At 37.1% G+C, this 12,775-nt stretch overlaps 1 long non-coding RNA gene across 2 annotated transcripts; it reads left to right on the forward strand.

Moving 5' to 3' along the window:
• The first annotated feature begins 5,208 nt into the window (after positions 1–5,208).
• On the forward strand, positions 5,209–8,885 carry LOC131549463 (uncharacterized). Of its 2 annotated transcripts, none has more exons than XR_009273402.1 (4): positions 5,209–5,476; positions 7,590–7,728; positions 7,819–7,879; positions 8,101–8,885. It is a non-coding gene; the product is annotated as an uncharacterized LOC131549463 (long non-coding RNA). The 2 variants fall into 2 exon arrangements; XR_009273403.1 differs by lacking the exon at positions 5,209–5,476 and adding an exon at positions 6,899–7,001.
• The last annotated feature ends 3,890 nt before the right edge of the window (positions 8,886–12,775 follow it).

The following is a 12,775-nucleotide window of genomic DNA, read 5'->3' on the forward strand; positions in this document are numbered from 1 at the left end:
TGGAGCGAGTTGCCCGTGGTGGCGGTGGGGTTATGGTATGGGCAGGCGTATGTTATGGACAACGAACACAGGTTCATTTTATTGATGGCATTTTTAATGCACATAGATACCGTGACGAGATCCTGAGGCCCATTGTTGTGCCATTCATCCACGACCATCACCTCATGTTGCAGCATGATAATGCACGGCCCCATGTTGCAAGGATCTGTACACAATTCCTGGAAGCTGAAAACATCCCAGTTCTTGCATGGCCAGCATACTCACCGGACATGTTACCCATTGAGCATGTTTGGGATGCTCTGGATCTGCGTATACGACAGTGTGTTCCAGTTCCTGCCAATATCCAGCATCTTCGCACAGCCATTGAAGAGGAGTGGACCAACATTCACAGGCCACAATCAACAACCTGATCAACTCTATGCGAAGGAGATGTGTTGCACTGCGTGAGGCAAATGGTAGTCACACCAGATACTGACACCAGATCAGTGCTCACTAACACAGATTTAGACAGATTTGTGAACAGTATTTGAGAGAAATAGCCCTTTTGTGTACATAGAAAAAGTCTTAGATCTTTGAGTTCAGCTCATGAAAAATGTGGGCAAAAACAAAAGTGTTGCGTTTATAATTTTGTTCAGTGTATATACAGGTGCTGGTCATATAATTAGAATATCATCTAAAAGTTGATTTATTTCACTAATTCCATTCAAAAAGTGAAACTTGTATATTATATTCATTCATTACACACTGACTGATATATTTCAAATGTTTATTTCTTTTAATTTTGATGATTAGAGCTTACAGCTCATGAAAGTCAAAAATCAGTATCTCAAAATATTAGAATATTACTTAAGACCAATACAAAGAAAGGATTTTTAGAAATCTTGGCCAACTGAAAAGTATGAAAATGAAAAGTATGAGCATGTACAGCACTCAATACTTAGTTGGGGCTCCTTTTGCCTGAATTACTGCAGCAATGCGGCGTGGCATGGAGTCGATCAGTCTGTGGCACTGCTCAGATGTTATGAGAGCCCAGGTTGCTCTGATAGTGGCCTTCAGCTCATCTGCATTGTTGGGTCTGGTGTCTCTCATCTTCCTCTTGACAATACCCCATAGATTCTCTATGGGGTTCAGGTCAGGCGAGTTTGCTGGCCAATCAAGCACAGTAACACTATGGTCATTGAACCAGCTTTTGGTACCTTTGGCAGTGTGGGCAGGTGCCAAGTCCTGCTGGAAAATGAAATCAGCATCTCTATAATGCTTGTCAACAGAAGGAAGCATGAAGTGCTCTAAAATTTCCTGGTAGATGGCTGCGTTGACTGTGGACTTCAGAAAACACAGTGGACCAACACCAGCAGATGACATGGCAGCCCAAATCATCACTGACTGTGGAAACTTCACACTGGACTTCAAGCAACATGGATTCTGTGCCTCTCCACACTTCCTTCAGACTCTGGGACCTTGATTTCAAAATGAAATGTAAAATTTACTTTGATCTGAAAAGAGGACTTTGGACCACTGAGCAACAGTCCAGTTATTTTTCTCCACAGCCCAGTTAAGATGCTTCTGGCGTTGTCTCTGGTTCAGAAGTGGCTTGGTAGCCATTTTCCTGAAGACGTCTGAGCGTGGTGACTCTTGATGCACTGACTCCAGCTTCAGTTCTCTCCTTGTGAAGCTCTCCCAAGTGTTTGAATCGGCTTTGCTTGACTGTATTCTCAAGCTTGCGGTCATCCCTGTTGCTTGTGCTCGTTTTCCTACCCAAATTCTTCCTTCCAGTCAACTTTGCATTTAATATGCTTTGATACAGCACTCTGTAAACAGCCACACCTTTCAGTAATGACCTTCTGTGACTTACCCTCTTTGTGGAGGGTGTCAATGTTCGTCTTCTGGATCATTGCCAAGTCAGCAGTCTTCCCCATTATTGTGGTTTCAAAGAACAAGAGATACCCAGAATTTATACTGTAGGGATGGTCATTTATTCAAACTCAAATGTAAATATTCTAATACTTTGAGATACTGATTTTTGACTTTCATGAGCTGTAAGCTCTAATCATCAAAATTAAAAGAAATAAACATTTGAAATATATCAGTCTGTGTGTAATGAATGAATATAATATACAAGTTTCACTTTTGAATGGAATTAGTGAAATAAATCAACTTTTTGATGATATTCTAATTATATGACCAGCACCTGTATATATATATATATATATATATATATATATATATTACAGTGCCCTCCAAAAGTATTGGAACAGTACAGACAAAATTGCTCTGTTGGCTGTGGAGACAAGACATTTACAAATATGATTAAAAGATGAATATGAGACAAAACTACAGAATGTCACATTTTATTATTGGGTGATTCAACACATAGATGTTTTACCAGCTAAGAAGTTCAGCACTTTTAGAGTTTCATCCCTCTATCTGATGTGAGCACAAGTATTGGAAAAGTTGCCTCACAGGTCTTTCTGAGTGATCAGCTGTGTCCTGTTGCATTAATTCTTCAGATATTAAAAGCAGGGAATGTGTTGTATCAGTTATATCCATTACTTCTGCATTCTAAATCTTGCATTCTATGATGACACACAAACCAGGATGAAGACGAGGGAGCTGACTTTGAGAGAAAAGCAAGCAATTTGGATGCTAAAAGAAAAGAAGAAGTCAGTTAGAGCTCTAGCTAAAACAAAGGGCATGGAGAAATCAAGAGTTTGGAAACCACTAGCGACACCAGCAACCAACAACTACCTGATCGGCTGAGAAAACAACATTAGCTGATGACAGACAAATCATAGAAGCTGTGAAAATGAACCCTAAAAGATGTGTCTGTAAAATCACCAACAACTTCCAGAAAGCTGGGGTGATGCTCTGACAATCTACTGTCCTCAGGAGACTTTGACACAGAATCACAGATGCTACACAGCAAGATACAAACCTCTGACCAGCTCCAAAAATAGAAAGGAAAGATTAGAGTTTGTAAAAAAGCACAAAGGTGAGCCAGAAGAGTTTTGGAGCTGTGTTTATGGACCGATGAGACAAAGATTTAGAATTTTTATCTAAGTGATGGGAAAGCAAAAATGTGGAGAAAAAAAGGGAACTGCAATGATCCCAAGCACACAGCCTCATCTGTAAAGCATGGTGGAGGTGGCATCATGGCATGGGCATGCATGGCTGTCTCTGGAACAGGCCCTCTCAACTTTACTGATGACTTAATGTATGATGACAGTAGCAGAATGAATTTTGAAGAGTACAAAACCATCTTGCCTACCAATATTCAAGAAAATGCCACCAGATTCATTGGGAAGTGCTTCATATTGCATCAGGACAATGACCCAAAACACCTGCCAGTGCAGTCAAGGAATTTATAAGGGCAAAGAAATGGAAAGTCTTAGATTGCCCAAGTCAATCTCCAGATTTAAATCTGATTGAACATGAATTTCACCAGCTGAAGAGGAGAGTAAAGGCGGAAACTCCCCAAACAAGCAAAAATTGGAATTGGCTGCATTAAAGGCTGGGAAAAGTATTTCAAAGGATGAGACCAAGAGTCTGGTGATGTCTATGGGTCACAGACTCACTGCTCTGATTGTGCGCAAGGGATCTGCAACTAAATACAACTCAACTATCCCAATACTTATCCTCACGTCAATGAACTCTAAAAGTGCTGTTCTTTTTATTTGGTAAAACATGTATGTGTTGAAACGGCTAATAATAAAATGTGACATTCTGTAGTTTGTCTCATATTCATCTTTTCATCATATTTGCAAATGTCTTGACTCCACAGCCAACAGAGCAATTTTCTCTTCACTGTTCCAATATTTTTGTAGGGCACAGTATATATATATATATATATATATATATATATAAAATGAGATGACCGGATGACATGGCGTCCCAGTTTTCCAAAAAGAACTTCAAATTTTGATTCGTCTGACCACAGAACAGTTTTCCACTTTGCCACAGTCCATTTTAAATGAGCCTTGGCCCAGAGAAAACGCCTGCGCTTCTGGATCATGTTTAGATATAGCTTCTTTTTTGACCTATAAAGTTTTAGCCGGCAACGCCGAATGGCACGGTGGATTGTGTTCACCGACAATGTTTTCTAGAAGTATTCCTGAGCCCATGTTGTGATTTCCATTACGGTAGCATTCCTGTATGTGATGTAGTGCCGTCTAAGGGCCCGAAGATCACGGGCATTGTTCCAGATTGTCTGAATCTTTGGATGATATTATGCACTGTAGATGATGATGACTTCAAACTCTTTGCAGTTTTTCTGAGAAACTCCTTTCTGATGTTGCTCCACTATTTTTCGCCGCAGCATTGGGGGAATTGGTGATCCTCTTCCCATCTTGACTTCTGAGAGACACTGCCACACTGAGAGGCTCTTTTTATACCCAATCATGTTGCCAGTTGACCTAACAAGTTGCAAATTGGTCCTCCAGCTGTTCCTTATATGTACATTTAACTTTTCCGGCCTCTTATTGCTACCTGTCCCAACTTTTTTGGAATGTGTAGCTCTCATGAAATCCAAAATGAGCCAATATTTGGCATGACATTTCAAAATGTCTCACTTTCAACATTTGATATGTGATCTATATTCTATTGTGAATAAAATATAAGTTTATGAGATTTGTAAATTATTGGATTCCTTTTTTATTCACAATTTGTACAGTGTCCCAACTTTTTTGGAATCGGTTTTGTAGTCTTGTCTCAGTTTATTCTGTTTCTTCATGTCATTCCAGACGGACTGAATGATGATGAGATCAAATCTCTGAGCACTGGCTGTTGTCAGACTCCTTGTGCAAATAAAAATATCACTGGATTATTACAATTGGCAAATGGCAAAATGAATGTGTGGAAATGTAAACTGACATTTCCTACTGACATACAACAGCAAAATATTTATTTATTTATTTTTTATCTCTGTTTGTAAACTCCATTGGCACAATCATGCAATTTTTTTTTTTTTTGAGGGAATGCAAAAGCACTGAGAAAAAAAACCCATATCCTGGATAGCAAAACATGGGATTACAAATCCAGATCATTCTAATCCAGATTAAAGTTTTTGAACAACAGGCCCCTCAAATTCAAATGTGCATTTCAAATAAATTTCAAATAAGACATCCAAAATGTAGCCTCCAGGACCAGTAGTCTTACTGCTTCTGAATTAAAGCTTTATGTTTGTGGCATTAAACATTGCCAGTGTGAAATTTATGTTCATGCATTATGTCTTTGTTTTAGCTTCTTGCTCAATATTTCCTTTTAAATGTTTAGCGATGATTACAGCAAGAGGCAAGTCACCTGTTAACCACATTCCTCACATTTTAATCCTTGTTTTCTCCAAGAAGAATTGGCTGGAATTTTCCTGCTGCATCCAATGACAATAACAGAAGCGGAGCGGAGACAGAAAGCAGCTTTGACAGAAGAAGTAAACGGAAAGTCAAGAACAAGTGGAGCAGAAGAAGGCACTGTAAATGCAAAAGTAGAGTGTTCATGATTTCTATGCATCTTAGTAGTGTTAATGTGACTTTATATTTCTGTATTACACTGAGATATGTTTATGGTAATATTATAAGAAGTGTTGTGACAAACTCCAGAAATTCAGAATTAAAATTCCCTTCTTATCGTTTAAATTTAGGCTAACTGATCAGAACCTATAAATGTTTACACACAATTGTGTAACTCCTTTACAGCAAGCAATGTTGTATCCAACTGTATACACCCATGTATTGGTATTACATAATCGTAATATTTTCTGAGGGTTTGAATTCATTCTGAGGTTAGCTTATGAAATGTAATAAATATAAGCTATATGAGTCATTGGAAATGCTTTAAATACAGTAAGTCATCTGAAGTAGCCTGCTTATTCTTTTGAGTGATAATTTTTCGAAAATTACTCTGAAAAAATTGAAATCAACACACACACACATATACAGTGCCTTGCGAAAGTATTCACACCCCTTCATTTCTTTCACATTGTTATGTTGCAGCCTTTTGTTAAACTGCTTTAAATTACTTTTTTCCCCACATCAATCTACACTCCATGTACACCATACTGACAAAGCAAAAACAGAATTGTCACAACTTCGTAAATTTATTTTTTTTAACTGAAATAAGTTCATTGCATAAGTATTCATACCCTGAACTAAATATTTAGCTGAAGCACCTTTACAGTCTCAAGTATTTTTTGTTTGATGCGACAAGCTTTGTTTGCACATTATCATTTGGCAATTATCTGCCATTCTTCTCCTCGTCTCTTCACCTCTCAAGCTCTATCAGGTTGTATGAGGGCAGACACACATTTTCAGGTTTCTCCAGAAATATTTGATTGGGTTCAAGCTCAGGCTCCGGCTGGGCCACTCAAGGACATTCACAGAGTTGTCTATAAGCCACTCTTGCTGTGCTTAGGGTCATTGTCCTGTTGGAAGGTGGAAAGAGTACGAAAATATTTTACTCAAGTAAAAGTACCATTACATTAATGAAATTTTACTTAAGTACAAGTAAAAGTACCAGTCTAAAAATCTACTCAAGTAAAAGTAAAAAGTAGCTCATTTAAAATGTACTCAGAGTAAAAATTTGTTTTTCTGTGTGTAGGACAGATCGTCAGAACAGCGGCGCTTTCAAAGAAACCTATACTGCTCTAAAAAAGGGGGAAATAGATACATATATAGGCTACTATACTGTGCTATAATATAAAAGCATTATGTAAGTGTTTATACTGTTATTATTTTGTTGTTCTTTGTTTAGGTTAGCAGTATGTATCGCCGTCATTAATAATAACAAACAATCAAACAAACACACGGTTTTTTGCCTGACACTGTTTCTGTGTTCTGCAATATTTAGCAGTAGCATACAAATGTAATGTAATGTGTTTTACAGCTGCCAATAACATTTTTACGCGGTCGCAGGTTCATTTTGTTGACTGTCGCTATAGAAACGGATAAACCCCAATCCGAGGACTGAACAGTACCGAGTTGAACGTCACATGTTGTCGTCTCAAAATTACGGTAATTACGACATGGCGTGAACGCAACATAAATTAGAGTTTAGCTATAAACTCCGTCCACCTCAGGTTTTTATAATTCCTAAGAGATAGTTGAAATAACAGCAGAGCTCCCGGTAACCCACGCTTGTTTGCATCTGTGGTTATGATGGGCGTTTGCTGTGATAGGAACGTCTTCACTTGATATAAAGTATTTTCAATACTGTTCCCATTTTTAGATTGCCATGTATCATAATAAACCTTAAACCTGACAGTTTCTGGCAGTTATTGTTATATTTTCAACTTTTATTATCTGTAACCTGAAGCTTGAATTATTTATATTTAGCAGTTTTCCAGGGATCCCTAACTCTAACATGATGAAGCTGTTCAGCAAAAAGCAAACAAGATCAGAAATGGTTAAGAGAGATAAGGACATCTTTTGAAATATCACTGAACTCTACAGTGTATTGGCATGTTTGTAACATATAAACTATTAATTTCTTCATTAAATATAGTTTCATTTACAATGTAACAATTTAAAATGCAACTGAAAGTCATTCAAAATGTATCTGAAATAAATTAAATCTGTAACCCAATGTAATTATCTTCACAGATTGTTTTAAAGGACTCCCTGTCCATACTGTTGCAGCACTGTACCAGACAGCACACTATTCAGAACTGAGAATCAGTGCAGTTCCTCCTGAACAGAGCTGCACTGAATGGAGCAGAGCTGGCACAAACCTAGAACAATGGTAAGTAAGATAATTATCAAATTCTTTAATGAATGACATAATTAATAAACTTTGATTAATAATATTAACATGCCCCATTGTTATGCCTAGAGAGTCTAGCCAGGTCCTGTCAGTGGCACGGTGGTCCTGTTTGAGCAAGAGAGTGGTTAAGGTAGGAGTAGACTGTCTAATATTGTTACATACATCTTTTCATATCTTGCTATATTCATAATGTATAACATGCCTATATGATTAGCCCTAGCAGAAAAAAGACAAACACAATCATATTGAATATGGCTCCATTCATAATGTATGCAACAAGTAATGACAGTGGTGGAAGATTTTTATTTTTTTAATGGTCAGTTTACACTATACCTCTGTTTTTCATCTCAGGAGAACGCTTTACAGTGGTGTCACCAGCGATCTGCCTGACCTATCAGTCCTCCAAGTGGCATAAGTGTTTAAAAAAAAAAAAAACTATTACACTACCACAGTTATTAGTATTTTACATAACTATTGACCTATCAGTCCTCCAAGTGGCATAAGTGTTTAAAAAATAATAATAATACTATTACACTACCACAGTTATTAGTATTTTACATAACTATTGACCTATCAGTCCTCCAAGTGGCATAAGTGTTTAAAAAATAATAATAATACTATTACACTACCACAGTTATTAGTATTTTACATAACTATTGACCTATCAGTCCTCCAAGTGGCATAAGTGTTTAAAAAATAATAATAATACTATTACACTACCACAGTTATTAGTATTTTACATAACTATTACACTGTATCAAAGTTTCTAAAATGTACGTGTTTATATTTACATGTTTAGATTACACTAGTGAGCAAGACACCGTATTAAAGTTATATATATATATTTGCATTTACATTATATTTAATTTACATTTTTTATTCTAATCTGTACAAATAAAACCAAATTAATCCATCCCAAGTGTTTTGTGTTAGGCCAGATCTCTCTGTGGAAGACCGACTGAAAGGTGGACCATGAAGAGGAGGAACTCATCGAAGGGCTGCAGAGACTGACACTGTCAAAATAAATTTTAAATAATTATGATACATGCATGTAACGTGTGCATCAAAAAATACAAATATATATAACATTTTCTTTCTCTGTCACAAACAATATAATATCAATATTTACCATTGCATTGCTTGTTACTCCAACTTCACTCCTCGTTGTTGCTGTCCTTGCTCTGGTCACACGTACCATGCTGTGGGATGCAGGTTCAATAACTCTCCAAAAGGCCATTAAATGGTTCTACATCTCAAATCTAGATTGGATGAGACATGTTTTCAGAAAATACACACCACACACTGTAATAACAATGCCAGTTTGCCTACACTGAACCTGAAGGTTACTTTAAAAATTGACATGCAAGTACTCTTATGAATTTTTTTTAATTTTAGCTGGGGTTTTAGCTTATTCTCCGTCATGTCATTTTAAACCATTATGAATTTCTTCTGTGGGGAAAAAAATATCTAACTAGCTGAATGACACAAACATTATTTACAACATTTCTTTATGCCAATGAAGAAAGCAAGCCATATGGGTTTACAACGACATAAAGGTGAGTATACTGTATAATGACAGCTTTATTTTTATTTTTGGGTGAATCGTCTATTAACTCGTTAACACATATTGCCCAGACCCACAGAAGAGGTTTTTAAACAAACGGGCAACCACAGCGACAAAAATAATAATAAAATCACAATAGGCCTACACTGTGCTCGGTAATATAGTAAAGTATATAAGGGTTTAGATCTTACCTGGTGTAGAACCGCATGCTGTTGTCATTCTTGAAGTATCAGAAGTGATGTTAAAATCCTTACATCTAGTACTCTGAATCCACTTATTGCGAGTTTCTTCATCCAGGGGAGAAGTGTGAAAAACCTCAGAGAAGCCTCACAAAACGGGGCATGGAACTCTTCATTAAATAATTATACTGTGGTATACTTAATTTGTTATATTATAGTAATAAAATGTATAAATGTTATTTTATATTAATCGTTCATTGACAAAAGATTGCGGCATCGGAACCTTTTATGGGCCATGAGATTTCACTGGAAATACGTAGGCTACATGCCTTGCATTGCCCCCCTGCTGAAAAAAACAATAGAACCCTGCCCAAAACACAATAGAAAATGTAATGGTTTTAATGGTTATAATGGGAATTGTATTGGTTTTAATGGAAACTATAATGGTGTCTACTGGTATGTGATGGATTCTATTGGTGGGATGTTATATCCTATAGGAAAAATGCCCAAAACACTACAAAAAGGAATTTTGTAATGGTTTTACTGGAAAAAGCTAATGGTTTATAATGGTATTTTAACGGAAACCATTGGAATTTCTGTGATGGTTTCTATTGGGCTTCTATTGTTTTTTTTAGCAAGGCCGTTTTTGCAGTCCATCTGCCCCCTAGTGGTCGGGAGCATTTCCGTTGTGTTGTGGCTTAATGTCGCTGTGTTGTGAGCTTATGTTTGCTTTTTTAATTGCATTGTGTTGTGGGCCACCTTACTTTTTGGCTAATTTGGGCAAAACTTTTTGCTAAACTGTCAAAGCTTCATTTTAACCACCAATGCAACGATGCAAGTAAAAACCTTACCTCTACATGCTTGCGAAGGGTTGATGTCGATATTTTATAAGCTGCTAGTTTGGTCTCCCTAGGCAAACACAGCTTACATTGCATAATAGAGCATAAACAGGGTTCACTTCATTTCGTTCGAGTTCAACTTCAGCAGAATACGACGGGGTTTGATTTTCAGCTGGGTTTGCACCATTAACGCTTGTCTTGTCCATCTGCATCTTTCTTCTGATTTTAGCACCAGTTTGTTCTCCTGCCCATTATTTACTGCAGTAGTTTCCAGGGAGAGATTTTTTCTTTTCTTTTACTCAGTAATTAATGTGTTTTAAAATGTAGCTATGTACTATACTTCAAACAAAATATACTTAAGTAAAAGTAAAATTACAGATTTAAAAAATTACTTTAAAAAGTAGAAGTACACAAAAAAGCTACTCAATTGCTGTAATGCGAGTAAATGTAATTTGTTACTTTCCACCTCTGGGACTGGGTTTTCATTAAGGCCATCTCAATATTTTGGTGCACTGAGCTTTTCTTCCACTCTGACGGGTCCCTCAGTCCCTGCCGCTGAAAAACAGCCCCACAGCAGGAGGCTGCTACCACCACACTTGACTTTTGGGATGGTACTCTGCAGGTGATGAGCAGAGCTGGTTTCCTTCACACATGATGTTTAGAATTGAGGTTCATCAGACCAGAGAATCTTGTTTCTCAGAGTCCGAGGGTCCTTTAGTTGCTTTTTTGTAAATTCCAAGTGTGTTTTCATGTGTCTTAACTGAAGAGAGGATTGAGTTTGGCCACACCGCCATAAAGCCCAGATTGGTGGCGTGTTGCAGTGATGTTTGTCCTTCTGTAGGTTTCTCTCATCTGCCTATATGATCATGGAGCTCAACTAGAGTGACCATCAGGTTCTTGGTCACCACACTAACCAAAGCCCTTCTCCATCAGTTGCTCAGCTTGGCCAGGAGTCCAGCTCTAGGAAGGGTCCTGGTTGTTTCAAACTTCATCCATTAAGGGTAACAGTGACTGCATGCTTCTGTGAAACTTCAATGAAGCAGAATTTTTTCTGAACTTTTCCTCAGATCTGTGGCTTGATGCAAACCTGTTTCTGAGGCAGGGCTTCTACAGGCAGTTCTTTGGACTTCAGGGCTTGGTTTTTGCTCTGATATGCATTATCAGCTGTTAGACCTTTTATTAAGATGTGTGCCTTTCCAAATCATACCCATTCAATTGAATTTGCTACAGGTTAACTTCACTTGAAGTGTAGTAACATATACAAGCAATATGAATGCTCCTGAGCTAAATTTCAACTGTGCCAGATAAGGGTATGAATACTTATGCAATGGAATCAATTTATTTTTTTTTATTTTTTTTTTAAATAAATTTGCAAAGATGTTAAAAACATGTTTTTTGATTTACAGTCATGGTGTATGGAGTGTAGATTGATGTGTGTGTGGGGGGGGGGGGGGGGGGTAATTTAAAGCTGTTTAACATAAGGCAGCAACAAAAAACGTGAAAAAAAAAGAAGGGGTATGAATACTTTCGCAAGGCACTGTATATATATATATATATATATATATATAAAATGAGATGACATCTCTGTGTACCACATTTACTGAGCAAGTACTGCATGACCACTTTCATAATGCACAAGTATACAAGTATTTTCAGAGCTGACAAACAGCATTGAACAGATTGATTAATCTGTGTTCTCTTAAACCTCACTAAATTGTCTAAATAAACAGACAGTTGGTCAATGTGCCACACCTGTATGATCATCTTGTTTGTCTGCTCTGGAGTTTTTCAGGTAGTTTTGCAGGTAGGTTTCTTGAAGCATCTTGAGACGTTGCCACAGTTCTTCTGGATTTAAGTCTTGTCTCAGTTTGTTCTGTTTCTTCATGTCATTCCAGACGGACTGAATGATGATGAGATCAAATCTCTGAGCACTGGCTGTTGTCAGACTCCTTGTGCAAATAAAAATCTCACTGGATTATTACAATTGGCAAATGGCAAGATGAATGTGTGGACATGTAAACTGACATATCCTACAACAGCAAAAGATTTATTTATTTATTTATTTTTAATCTCTGTTTGTAAACTCCATTGGCACAATCATGCAATGTAAAACATTTTTGAGGGAATGCAAAAGCATTGAAAAAAAAAAAGAATAATATCCTGGATAGCAAAACATGGGATTACAAATCCAGATCATTCTAATCCAGATTAAATTTTTTGAACAACAGGCCCCTCAAATTCGAATGTGCATTTCAAATAAGACATCCAAAATGTAGCCTCCAGGACCAGTAGTCTTACTGCTTCTGAATTAAAGCTTTATGTTTGTGACATTAAACATTGCCAGTGTGAAATTTATGTTCATGCATTATGTCTTTGTTTTAGCTTCTTGCTCAATATTTCCTTTTAAAAAATGTTTAGCGATGATTACAGCAAGAGGCAAGTCA

The sequence above is a fragment of the Onychostoma macrolepis genome, chromosome 11, assembly GCF_012432095.1.
Source record: "Onychostoma macrolepis isolate SWU-2019 chromosome 11, ASM1243209v1, whole genome shotgun sequence".
NCBI classification, from domain to species: domain Eukaryota; kingdom Metazoa; phylum Chordata; class Actinopteri; order Cypriniformes; family Cyprinidae; genus Onychostoma; species Onychostoma macrolepis.